The 14444-nt window shown below is 39.4% G+C and overlaps 1 pseudogene; it reads left to right on the top strand.

The window, feature by feature from the left end:
* Nucleotides 1-13199: 13199 nt before the first annotated feature.
* On the top strand, nt 13200-14172 carry LOC102491877 (replication factor C subunit 5 pseudogene; annotated as a pseudogene).
* The last annotated feature ends 272 nt before the right edge of the window (nt 14173-14444 follow it).

Below are 14444 nucleotides of genomic sequence, written 5' to 3'. Positions count from 1 at the left end.
TTGTGGCACTGAATCAGCAGCTAAGGAATGTTGGAATGGTCCCACTTCATTACCTAGGCTGACAGTCTTTGGTAGTAGACAACACTATCAATGGTGTAATTTTTTGTTTATCAGGGAAACTTTATTTATACAAGGATCTGGAGGAGGATGTAAGGCAGATTTATCATCATCAATATAAAGAAACCTCGATTCCTGGGAACCAGCAGTTAGCGTAATGGCTATGTCGCTGGACTCCCACATACTCGACCGTGGTTCACGTCCCAGACCCGGTGGCTTAAAACTCACGCTGGTGCCCAAGACCTCGAGAGGAGAATGGAGGAGAAGGGATGGCGGCGTGGCCATCCCCCCGGGGGGTGATTTCTTGCTTTCTGTCTCTCTGTCTCTCTCTGTCTGTCTGGCTAGCGCACGCGCCCTATAGCAAAAACCTCTCCAAATAAATAAATAAATAAATAAATAAATAAAGAAGAGAAACCTTGATTCCTCAGTGATGAAAGTCAGAAAGCTGACTAGTTACAAAGGTGGGCCTTGGCAACCAATGTGAGTATCACAGGACCGGAGTCCATCCTGTCAGGCACCTTCCGTGTACCTTCAACACTAAAAGCACAAGGTACTGTAAGGCACATGGTGGTTTCTCTATGTGCAAATGTTTAAACTGATGTTTGCGTAGAACTTTGCCATTTAAAACTTGGGGTTGTATGATTTGGGTTATGCTGCTAGAGTTCCCTACATATATTGGTTATTATCCTCTCATCTGATATATAGTTTGCAAATATTTTCTTTTATTCTGACAGTTGTCTCTTTATTGTTTTCTTTGCTATGCAGAAGCTTTTTAGCCTGACGTACTCCCACTTTTCTACTTTTGGGATTACTGCCTGTGGTTTAGGGGTCTTATTTTAAAAAAATCTTTGCCTGTTTCAATTTTTTAATAATTTCCCCATGTTTTTCACAAATAAATTTATAGATCGACACTTTAAGTTTAAATCTTTGATTCACTTGAGTTGGTTTGTGTTAATGGTGATAGTGGGGAATGGAAAGTAGGGGTTTAGGAAAAAAATTTAATTGACACCAAAATGGAAAGTAATGTATACTGTAATCTTTGATTTGATCGACATGCACTGTTTGTATGATTTGAAAGACCGTGTTGTAACCTGAAAAGATGTACAATGATTAGATGTAAATAAACGAAGTAAATGGATAAATAGGACATGCGGTCTCATGAATCACCATCACAGCCATTCTTGGAGAAGCATAAGTACTGTAAATCCCTCAGCTTCTCTACACAGTGGCCATGGTCCCTTACTCCCCACCATGTGTTCTTACTCTCTGAAACCATGTGCTTCCTGGCAGGCTGGGGAGTAAGCCCGGACACGGAAAACTCTTGATTAACTTCAGCCTATAGTGGTAATTCTACTCTCTGGTATGTAGTTGTTTAAGAAATGAGCAGTAATACAATCCTAGTTAACAGTAAATGAGAAAAAAAAATCTGCTGATGGTTCCTGGAACATTTTTTTTATGACACTGAAAACAACAACAACAACAAAAAACCAAGAAGGAAACATCTTCTCTTCTTGTCTTTTGCCATTTTTGTGTGAGGATTCATTTCCAGGAGGAGCTAAAAACATTTTATGATAAGATATGGACAAATTTGAGAATAAATTCTGAAACATTGAGGATGACAGAGGAAAAAGACAGGAAGAACACTGAAAGTATTGCAAATGACCACAGAATTCACCAAACCTGGAATCAAGCTTTATTGAAAAGTCTAGTTATGTAAGCAATATTGCTTCCTTTCCTTTTTAAAATTTATTTATTAATTAATTTACTTTATTTTGACATAGTGCACATGTGCTCATGAAAGAGACAGAAGGAAGCAGAGGGAAAGTGAGAAATCACCCCCTGAAGGTTTAGCCACTCCACAATCCTTTCTCTTCCATTATCCTCCTGTAATTTTAGGTACATATGCACATGTGCCCAGGATGTTTTTCAAGCTTCCAGGTCCAGGACTTGAACTGCAGTCAGTCATGTGGGAGTCCAGTGCTTTAGCTACCATGCCACCTACTGGCCTCAGCAGTATTCTTGTAATAAAGTTCTTATCTTTTTGAGTCACTTCTAGTTTCTGTCTTGGTTAAATAACTCTCTTCTATGATCTATATTATTCATCATTCATTTCACAAACGTTAATTAAGCCCAAATTGTATGTCAGATATTGTGCTAGATACCAGAGTGGAACAGATAGTAAGTTTGTTTTGTCTACTTTGTTTTGTTTTGGTTATGACTACTGAGTGTTGGAGAACTTGGCAAAAGATTTTCATCTTGTCCCATATCTCTAACCATTACCATCTCCATCTGGTCCCTTCACTGGGTACTGAATTATCTCAATGACCTGGATCCTGCCATGTCACCCATCTGATTTAAAGTTCACTCCTCATAGCAGTGATTCTCATATGTGACCATGCATCAGAATTACACAAAGGGCTGTTAAGAGATAGATTAGTAGAGGGTGGCCCATAGTATAGTTAAGTGCTATGCGTTAGGAGCCAGATCCCACATGGCTAAGCATGGTTCAAGTCCTGCATCTGACAGCTTGAGAAACACCAAGCTGTATGCCTGTCTGAAATCTCAACGGGATGGAGAGATGGAGGAGGAAGGATTGTGGCTTGACCATGCCCCATTGGGGGTATTTTCTCTTTATCTCTTTCTGGTGAGTTCTTGTACCTTCTGGCAATAAAACAACAACAATAATAAAATGAAATAAAACAAAGATTAAGAGAACTCATGTTCTGACTCAAGTCTCTGACTCAGAAGGGCTAGGGTGTAGCTTGAGGACTGGTATTTCTCTATCTTTCTCTCTCTCTCTCTCTCTCTTTTTTTTTTTTTTTGAGAGGTTTTTTGCTTTAGGGCACGTGAGCATGCCAGAGAGACAGAGAGAAACACAGAGACAGAAAGTAAGAAATCACCCCCAGGGGGGATGGCCATGCCGCAACTCCTTCTCCTCCATTCTCCTCTTGGGATCTTGGGCACACATGCGCACCCTCACTCTGCGTGGTTTTAAGCCACCGGGTCCAGGACTCGATCTCTGGTTGGCTACATGGGAGTCCAGCGACGTAGCCATTACCCTAACTACTGGTCCCCTTTCTCTCTTTTGTTAATTTAGTAATTTAATGGAGCTGATTTGAGCATACTTCTCCATAAGGGTAAATATAGATCAAAAGTCAAAAGAGTTTATGCTCAACACTCTCATGCAGAGAACTTACATTTCTGCTATGCTCATGGGAGCTGCTGTTTTGGAAGCCGCATGTGCTGACCACTAATCTATTTAATCAAAGACATATCAGAGACCAGCAGTTAGCATAATAGCTATGTTGCTGGACTCCCATGTAGTCGACCGTGGTTTGCGTCCTGGACCCAGTGGCTTAAAACTCACACCGGGCGCATGTGCGTGCGTGCCCAAGATCCCGAGAGGAGAATGGAGGAGAAGGGATTGTGGCATGGCCATCCCCTCTGGGGGGTGATTTCTCGCTTTCTGTCTCTCTGTCTCTCTGTCTGTCTGGCAAGAGCATGTGCCCTGTAGTGAAAATCTCTCAAAAAAAAAAAAAGAAAGAAAAGAAAAAAAGAATCAAGGACATATCATTTGGCAACTCATACATGCTCCCAACCTATGGGTCAACTTCTGAGCCTTTTCAAGTATTTATCCCTTTACTTAGAATACATTTTCTTTTCACCTTAGTCCAAACTTGAACCCTTCCTCAGTTCAAAAGTGTCTGATAAGATTTATTGCTTTGGAGATTTCTCACCCTCTTATATTCGCATATACCTATTAGGAACTATTAATACCCTTCTCTATGTCCTTGTTGTTTAGATAGTCTCCATGTGCCACAGAAGGGCACAGTGCCCCTGTCACCACCTGTGAGGTCCAGGGGACCAAGACTTACACTTACTCAGTACGTCAACAAATAAGCATTTTTCTATGTGTCAGTTGCATAGGATTACTTTGTATTTCCACACCAGTATACAATTAGGTCTGACGTTTCTGAAAAGGATAATAAATAGCCTGGATGAGAGATGGGAGTGGCCTGTGTTAAATTCTACTTAAATATGGAAATGAAATGTTGAAATACATTTTAGGAATATATTTTTAAGATTATAATGAACTACCAAATCATGATGAAACTGAATAATTGACTAAGAACCCAAAGGACTTATGCTCTCTAAGTGGCATTAAAACATTGCATTTCATGTAAACATTTTGCTTTCACTTAATCCATAATGTGTTTTCTAGCAAAGGCATTTCAATTTTAAAGGTCACCAGAAAGAAATTTGTCTCCTCTTTGTCATCAATCATTTAACTTAATTGTTCTAGAGCTGTTCAGTAAGAGTGTAGAATTTTTTTTAACAAGATAGATTATGTTTTAAGAGATTTTTGCTATAGGGTGGGTACATTTGCTGGAGAGACAGAGAGAGACAGAAAGTGAAAACTCACTGCGCAGGAGGGATGGACATGCTGCAATCCTTTCTCCTCCATTCTTCTTTAAGGATTTTGGAAACACACACAGATATGTATGCACCCCACAGGATTTTTAAGCTGCCAAGTATGGGACTCAAACCCTGTCAACTATGTGGGAGACCAGTAACTAACCACTATGCCATCTACTGGTCCCAATAATATCATTTTTATTCAGTTGTTTTTCAATGATTGACAGTTTCCAAAGTTAATGAGCTCAATGTATTTTATTAACACAAATTATAGTTGATTAACCAACAAATATACATATTTGTCGAATCAGCCATGATTCAATTACTTATTGATCTTATTGATTTTTTTTGATAGCACTATCAAATAAAACGTTTTCAATACACGAAGAATATAGAATCCATAATAAAGAATTATCAATGTTTCTTTTTCTTCCTTTCACAAAAACAAAACAAACAATAGCTAGAGAAATCATTCCAATCCTGGTCCATTTCCCTCCTATTTTTATCTCATATTATGCTTCAGCCTGAGACTTCCCTCATCTGCATGAATTTAGGAACTTTGTACTCTCTGTGCTACAAATTTCTTACACAGTAGAAAAGAGAAAAACATATATTATCTAGGAACTTTGTACTCTCTGTGCTACAAATTTTTTACACAGTAGAAAATAGAAAAACATATATTGTTTGATTCTTGTGAAGATTAAATGACATGATAGACTAAAATATTAATATCTGGCATTATTAAAGCAATGTTTGTTTCTCAACAATCAATCAAAACAAATGAACTTTTGATACACACAACATCCATGTATTTCAAAGGCATGAGGTTGAGTGGCAGAGCCGGTCTCCAAAACGAAATGACATGTGATTTCATGGACATGCGTACTGTAAGGGAAAAACATAGGGATGAAGAATACATCCACAGTTCGCAAATGGAGGAGTAGGGAGTCATTTAACCACAGAGAAAGTGTGAGAGGACTAGGGAATAATTAAGGTATTCTGTACCACATTTGTGATTCTGATCCCATTGTGATTGTGGTTTTAATGTTCCTAGGATTTCAAACAAACAAATCATTATGTGTGTGTGTGTATACACTATATATATATAAATACAAATATATGCTTATTGTTGAGTAAAGTTTGTAAATGGTACTTTGGAAAAGATTTTCAGTAGACCTCTTGCAGGGTATGGTGTTTGCATACAATCCCCAGAGGAACTTCAGGTTTCATGGCCTAGAACAAGTTATAAGCTTTATTACTTTTAAAGCGTCTAAGAACTTAGGTCTGCCTAATAGTAAATCTTCAATAAGTTCTGGTTGAGCTAAAAACTTTGTTTTATAACAGTGTTTGATACATAAACTATTGTGAACTAATATTTGTTAAATGATCATGAAATGTGATTTTCGAGGCACTAGGTTCAAGACTCGAACCATAGTTGACCATGTGGGAGTCGAGCATCTTAACCACCATGCCAATTGCTGCCCCCTTACCCTACTTGCTTCAAACTAAGGTATCTGGGACTCCAAGGGTCGGTCAGCCATGTATTCTAGCCACCTTAAACTTCACACCACCTGCTGGCTCTTCCTGGAAAATCTTTTTTTTTTTTTTTAAGAGATTTTTCTTTTGATATCAGGTGCATGCTCTTGCCAGAAAGACAGAAAGTGAGAAATAATCCCCCCTCCCCCCGACCCACCCCAGGGGAGATAGTCAGGCTGCAATCCCTTCTCCTCCATTCCCCTCTTGGGATTTTGGGCACACACTCATGGCCAGCATGAGTTTCAAGGCACCCAGACCAGGACTCAAACCCCAGGCAACTATATGGGAGTCCAGCAAAGTAAACATTATGCCATGTACAGGCCCCCCAGTAAATCTTATATCAAGATTGCCAAGTAAGCATATCTGAGAGACATCTAAAGTAGAAGAGTTGATCTTGAATAATGAGGTTCATCTTTCAATCTTCTGCTCCCCTCACTCTTCTGAAGCATTCTGTCTGTCAAAGCAGGATTTCTCTCTGGGGCCAACAGGTGGTAGTGTGGTTAGCGTGCTGCATTCCATAGGACTATGTGGTTTGAGTCCCAGGAGCAGCAGCCTGAAAAGCATGTGTGTGCAAGTTCCCAAAATCCAGAGAGGGTAATGGAGGAGAAGGGATTACAGCATGGCCATCTCCTCTGGAGAATTATTCTCACTTTGTCTTTCTGTCTCTCTCTGGCTAGCACACATGACCTGTGGCAAAAAAATCTGAAAAAAAAAATATATATATATATCAGGCCCTCTCATCACAGAAACATTTTCACTTGCTTACAATTCCCAAACATAACATAGCTAAATAGTTTTGTTTTCCTGAAATGAAAAAGTGGAGTTCACAAACAAGATTAAAGAATTATGTTGTGTTTGTGGGCACAACTGTTGTCTCTGAGTCCATGCTGTCTAATGGGCAATTTGTTACTGATTAAAGAAAATAGAGAATATCTTTATGTGGGGCCAGCAGGTGGCATAGTGGTTAAGACACTGAGCTCCCATATGGCCAGAGAGGTTCGAGTCTCAGACCTGGTGGCTTACTTTCTCACTTTCCTTCTCTCTCTCTGTCTCTCTCTGGTGTGTGCACTTGCCCTATAGTAAATTAAAATAACAACAATAGATAAGATTAAATAAGTAATTATTATTAAAAAGAGAATACCTTCATGCAATTTTATTCTTCAGGTAATGTTTACACAATGTTTTAAGAGCAGTTTATTAATATTTTCTCAATCTCGTCTCATAAAACGATAAGCTCTACTTTCTCACATGCCTAAAGAAAATATCCTTAACATTAACATAAAGAAGCAGTGCAACAGAAGATTTCATTTAAATTGTAACCTTATAGAGCATTCTTAAATATAGCTGATCAGAGGTATGTAACGTAAGTTCAAATGTGAGGTGTGGGGGAGGGGAGGCAGACTGGGAACTAACACTGCAGAAATCTCAGATTAAAGCAGCGGACATGCAGATGGGCACAACTGTTTTACACTGCAAAGAAATGCTGCACAGTAAGTAGCTGGAAGAATCTGGTTAAGTTACATATAGAAAATTAAAGATATATTTTATGAAAGGCTAATTAATTATTAATAATACAACAGAGCACTGCCTTTGGTATCAAGCTATGATTTTTTTTCATAAAATTATTTTAATTAAGTTCAGCAGCTAATGATGGCTTTTAAAAAAATTAATCTAATTTGTTTGCTTGAAAGGGTTAAGTCAGCTTCAGCTAGAAATTGGAAAGCAATTACTTCACCCCTAAGTGTTCTAGCCACACTAAATTCAGCTATGCTTGCACATGTACGTTCAAATATTTTTCTATGCGGTTTCAAATACGTTACGTCTTTTTCATTCTTTAAAAAAAGGGACTTTTGATTGTTGGTTCAGCTCTTCTCCACTGTCCTATGCTTCACGGCTAATTCCTTACAGGAGCAGTGCATCCTCGCCGCCCTCATCCTCTCCCATCCCGAGGACCCCTGCTTCTGTTCCACCCTGGCTTTGCTGTGAACTAAGTGCAATTATGGAGAGATTAGCAACGACCTCTGCCACTGCTCAGTGACCTTTTGTAAGCCCGCAGTCCCTTTCATCTCTATGCACTTTGACGTTGTTGATTCAACTCCGACTTGGGAAATGCCTTCTTTCTTCTTGCTCAACACTGTGTCTCCTGGTCTGCCCCTGAAAGACTCATTTTCTGGTCCCCTTTCCTTCTCTTGTCTTTCTTCCTGTCTTAATAGATTTCACAAAGATTATCTGTAATTCTTTTTCTTCTTTCACATTAGTTTTAATTTTATCTTGATTCTTAATCCAATAAATTTATTATTTCTCTCTTAAACTATCACAATTTCTCCCATAGAGATAAAGCATACAAACCTAGAAAAACATGCCCTACTTGGGCAAAATGCTGGGGATAATTGAAAAACCTGTTTAGCACCATTCTTTGCTCAGCTATTCATTGCACAGGCTTGTATTCATTGTGCCTACCAAGTGTAAAGAGGAGAACTAGCTTATTTTCACCTTGTCTTCCAAAACATGGTGGATAACAGAGGAGATCTGATGATGTTTACGGCAAAGCCCATCTGCTTGTGTTCAAGATGAACGTAACTGAAGACCTGGTTTAGATGCAGATGTACAATATGTAACACAGGGAAGGCTGCTTTCTGAGTTTCATACTCATTTTCTCTAAAACTGATATGAAACTCAAAACTTCTAAGTATCTTCTATAATACTAAATTGTCATCACAGGAGAAAAAAGAAAGGAATGAGGACCAGCCAGTTGGACAGTGGCAACGCAATGCTCTGCGCTATTGGACCCTGCAAGAACGTCCCCATTTCACGTCCTGAGACCTCGCAGTACATGTTGCCTATGCAAGTGTCTGTGCTGTGGGCTGGCTGGGGCCGGAGATGGATCGTGGTATGAAGACTCTGTCAGAAGTGCTCCTCTCTCCAGCTGTCTCTGTTATGAATGGAAGCAATAAACTTATTTAAAAAGAGAGAAAAGTAATGTAAGAAACCAGGATAAAGATAACATTTTTATTTTGATATAAAAACTGTTTAAAATCATAGTAATAACAATGTATTGGGTGATTACAGTATATAATGAGCAAAGTGCATGACAGCAGTGTTAGGTGCTGTGTTATGAGAGGGCATAATTGAAAATATACTTCACAACTACGTCTACTGGGGCCAGCAGATGGGGCAGCAATACATCACAGGACTCCCACATGACTGACCGCTGTTTTAGTACTGGACCTGGTAGCTAGAAACTCACACCAAGCATATGTGCATGCATGCCCAAAATCCTTGGAAGAGAATAGAGGACAAAGGACCGTGGTGTGATCTCCTCTCTTGCAGGGGGGGGGGTTATTTCTCACTTTATATCTCTCTCTCTCTCCTCTGGCTAGCACATGTGTCCTAAGGTAAACACTTCTACAAAAAAATATATATTATATATGTTTTTATACACATACACACTACATACAGAAAAATATAATAGCTTCAAAGATAGACTCAAATTTGTTACAAATGTATTTTGCAAACTCTAGGGTAGCCACTAGTTGCTCTTTGAAAGAAATATAAATAATATGCTAAAAGGAAAATAAAATAGAATCATATAAAACTTTCTATTAAAACTAGAGAAAGCAGAAAATGAGAGGCAGGAGGAGAAAAACAACAAAACAAAGGGAGAATGTATACAAACATAATAGCTAATAATCCAACTATACCACTAATCACTTTAAATATTAATGGTCTTAACACACAACTAAAAGGCAGAATGTGTTGAGTGGGGAGGAAGATGAACCCAGGACCCAACTCAATATTCTCTATAAGGAGCTCACTGTGAATGCAACGGCTCTAATAGGAAGGTTAAATGTGAAGTGAAAGAGTTACACTATACGAGCCCCGAGTAAAGAGAGCTGAAGTCGATGCATTCATTTCGGATAAAACAGACTTAAGAACCAGAGGATAACTGGGGAAAAAGAAAGGCAGTATGTAATGGTAAAGGGTCGGCAGCCAAGAGGATGTAACAGAAATGAACATTTCAGCACCTAAAAGCAGAATCTCAGAGTCTGTGAAGCTTTAGGTTTTAGAACTTAAAGGACAAAGACAAAAATCTACTATGATAGTTGTCATCTTCAACACCTCTCTCTCTATGAAATTAATATATCAAGCAGGCAGAAAATACGTAAGGATATAGTTGAGTCGGAGAGAATTATCAGTGAACTTGTTCTGACTGGTAGTTATGGGATCCTGGGTCCAATGATAGCAGAACACATATTTTTATCAAGTTTATATCATATATTCATCAGGTTGGCCAAAAGTCTAAGTCATCTAACATATCTTAATGATTTTTTAAAAAACTTTGTTTTGTTACAGAGCATACACTCTTGCTGGAGAGAGAAAGAGGCAGCAGGGAGTGAGAAATCACCCCCATCCCCAGAAGGAATGGCTGCACTATACTCCATTCTCCTCCATTCTCCCCTTGGAATTTTGGACACACATGCACATGTGCCCAGCATGATTTTTAAGTGTGAGGTCCAGAACTGAAATCACATGGCTGGTCATGTGGGATGCAGCACCTTAACCTCCACATCAATTGCCCCTTAGCAAATTTTCAAGAAGAGAACATATACCAAAAATATACTAAGACACTAAGGAAATGAAATTAGAAATTGATAACAGGAAAATAGCTGTAATATCTCCAAATATTTGTATGATTTGACAATATTAAATAACACATGGAGGATTAATTTTCTGGCATAGCAGTAACACTCTATTAAAGAGAAGCCAGATCTTATAGGGTGACTGCAGTTGGGATTCCCAACCCAGTCTGTCTAAACCAGGCACAGCCCCTGTGTTAGTGCCCAGGATCTCTCTAACGTGCTGAAGGACTGGAGATGGGGGACTGTGGTGTGTAACCAGACCCTGTTTTCTCTCTCTCTTTCTCTCTCTTTCACTCTCATGTAAATGTTCATACATTCTATCATAAATAAAGAAGAAAAAAATGAAAAACTAAATGTAAAGCACTTAAAATAAATAAAAATAAAATGCAGCATCAAACATTAGGGGCTGCTGGCCCTGCTGCAGTGGTGCAGGCATTCGAGGCACTGCGTCACCAGGCTCGAAACTGAGCAGGGAGGCCCAGGTTGCATGCTGGGCTCTCTTGATCCTGCCTGGCTACAGGCCAGGAGGAAGATCAAGGCATGAAGACCATGCCATGTAGGCACCCCTTCCTTTCTCTTTTTCTCTTCTGAGAAATAAATAAACTTTCAACAAATTATAAAAAAAAAAAAGATTGTCCTTAGCAAAAGCAGTGAGAAAGTTATAGCCTTATATGCATAATTATAAAGAAAGAGCTAAAAATAAAAAAATAAGTCTCTATTTATGAAACTATTAGAAAAAGAGAAAATTATGCCTAAAATAAGCAGAAAAGAAATCATGAATAAAGCAGAAATCAAGAAAATTAAAGCATAAAATTAATAGAGAAAGGTCACTGAAACCAAAAGGCTTTTTAAGAGTTCAATGTGTTAGCTACTCCCCCAAGACTAACAAAGAAAAAAAGAAAAAGAGAGACAAGACACAGATTTCCCATATTAGAAAAGAAAGGGGTTAATTGTTATTTATTTCATGAATATTATAAGAAAAGTGATGGAAATCACACACCCAAATTTTAGAACTGAGATGAAATGGACTAATTCCTTGAAGGGCATCTACCAGAACTGACACAAAGAAATAAACAACCCCATAATTCAGTATCTGTTAAAGAAATGGAATCCATAATTAAGAATCTTTCAAGAAAATTCCAGAGCCATAGGGTTTTACTAGTGAGTTATACCCAACAGCTTAAACCAGAAGAAAAATCATAGTCATAATAGTTGGTATAGATAAAAGCATTTGACAAAACTCAACACTATGTAATGAAAACTCTCACCAAACTACCAACAGGAGTTGGTCCCTGGGTGTGCTCCCAGGACCTCCTGAGCATGCCACATCCCTGGGTCTACACTGACTTGAGACGCAGTGGGCTGCAACGCAAAGACTGTTGGGGTTGCCTTTGCCTCTGTTTTTCCCTCTCATGGAAGAAACAAATAAACTTCCAAAAGTAGAAATGGGAGGAAATTTCCTTAATTTGATAAACAACATTTATTAAGAAAACAAAAACAAAAGAAGCACTCTACAATCTACAACTAACTTTCGAGAAACTGCCCTCTTCCTCCCTTACTTTGGGAAGGAGGTCAGGATGCTGTCTCTGACCACACATATGCAACTTTGTACTGTACATCTTACCTAGTGCAATAAGGCCAGAAAGAGAATATAAAGAAGTACTAAAAAAAAAAAAATCACAGCTGCACAATTGTGGACTTTGTTAATGGATACAGTAGATACTGATGACCAAAACTAGAATAATTTGAGCAATAAATTAAGTAAAGTAGTATTGTAGTATAAAATAAATGTCAGTCAATACTGATATACATACATATTTAAGTACATAAGTAAATAAATAAATGAGAAAGAAGAGATCAACTGGTGTAGAATAATCCTGAGTAATTTTTGCAGCTACTTCACCACCAGTGAGGAGTGCCATTGGGCAGAAGCTGCCAGGCCCTTCGTGTAGACAGTGCACAGCGACTGCATTCCAAGGAGCGCAGCGTGGCCATGAGGTAAGAGAAGAGTGAGTTTATGGTGGGAAAACCTGACTCACCCTGCCTGAGCCAGGTGTGTAGGGTCACTATTAGCAACGACAACTCATGGTGATGGGATATGCCATTGATACTATTTGGTAAAAAGATACCTCTGTGGTCTCTCTCTCTCTCTAAAGCCTGTGGTCTAGGCATGAGGGAAACTGGCAAATCAATTCCTAGTGGGATATTCAACAAGTATCTAGGATTCCTCAAAATTATCAAGGCCATCAAAAATAAGGAATAAATGAGACACTGTGACAGCCAAGGAGAGCTGAGGAGGACCTGATGACTCAAAGCAATGTGGCATCTTGGATAGAACCCTAGAGTATAAAAAGCTCATTGGTGTAATATCTTTGACTTGACTCATACGCAGTACATTCATGCTGGGAAAGTTCATTTTGTATATATAGATTTATAATAATTAAATGTAGAAAAAAAGTTTTATGAAAAATGGGGAAAAATTCATTAGATAGCACTGGAGCCTAGGGCGCACCATGAAATTACTGGACCTGGTCAGCTTTGTTTCCTGCCATGAAGCCCTCAGTGCTTAAGCAGCAGCAACAACCCATGGAGGCCAAAACCAGAAACCTGCCCTGGGTTGAAAAACACCAGCCTCAGACACTGAACAAGTTGGTCTCTCATCAGGATGTTCTGAGTACCACTCAGAATTTTATCAGGGAAGACCGACTATCATGCTAGCTTCTCTATGGCCTTCCGGAGATAGGAGCACCATCCACCACCCTAGTCCGTGCAAAGAAAACTACACAAAGGTTAAGAATTTGGCTTGAAAGTCTCGGAGCTAAGTGCTTCTGACGACTAAGGAAGAGAGATTGGTCTGAGTTTGCTAGCACAAGGGCAGTATTTAAAAAAGGCTTTCAACTGATGATCTTTGGTGAAGCTGATGCCATGATGCAAGATGCTCAGAAGGCCTTGAGAAGAATGATAGAGAAATTCACTGAAAACACCAGATTTTGATGCATCTATAACTATTGGTCAAAGATAGTCCCTGCCTTGCAGTGCCCTGACTCCTGAGTTCACAATTTCCCACCGGGAACATGCCATAGGAGAGGAGAAAGTTGATATAACTGAAGGAGGAAAGAAAGAACTTATAACTCTTTCCAGCAGAGATATGGGAAGGGCTCTGAACATCCTGCAGGGCACCAATATGGCCTTCAGGAAGGTGACAGAGGAACAATCCACACCTGCATAGGGCACCTTCTCAATTGGACATTACCAACATTCTGGACTGGGTGTTGAACCAAGCTTCACCACAGCCTAAAGAAAAATGGAGTTGAAAACTCCAAAGGAGTTGGTGTTACGTGATATCCTGACAGAACACTTATTTGTGCATGGAGGTGACTTTCCACCTTCAATCTGAATACACGTATTAACCAAGATGGCAGACACTGGGGCAGGCTTTCTCTTGCACCACTGAGAAGATTCAGCTGAGTTCACCCATCGCTGCTTTTCAATCACCAGAGACCTGATTGCCACAGAGGCCTAGATGCTTTGAGGTCTGTTTGACGACAGTTCTCAAGGCCCAGCAGTGCCTGAAGAACAAAGGATGACTCAATGACAGGAACCATGAGATGAAGCCGCAGAACTCTGAGTCATGGAAAACTCCAGTCCAAGCATGGATGGGCAGATGTTTAAAAAGTATTTTGTTTGGGACCAGCAGTTAGCATAATGACTATGTTGCTGGACTCCCACATAATCGACCGTGGTTCAAGTCCCAGACCCAGTGGCTTAAACTCACGCAGGGCGTATGTGCTTGCG

This window comes from Tupaia chinensis, unplaced genomic scaffold (assembly GCF_000334495.1).
Source record: "Tupaia chinensis unplaced genomic scaffold, TupChi_1.0 Scaffold000377_3, whole genome shotgun sequence".
Classification (NCBI taxonomy): Eukaryota; Metazoa; Chordata; class Mammalia; order Scandentia; family Tupaiidae; genus Tupaia; species Tupaia belangeri.
The sequence above is the reverse complement of the archived record's forward strand: the minus strand, read 5'-3'. Positions and strand labels throughout refer to the sequence as shown.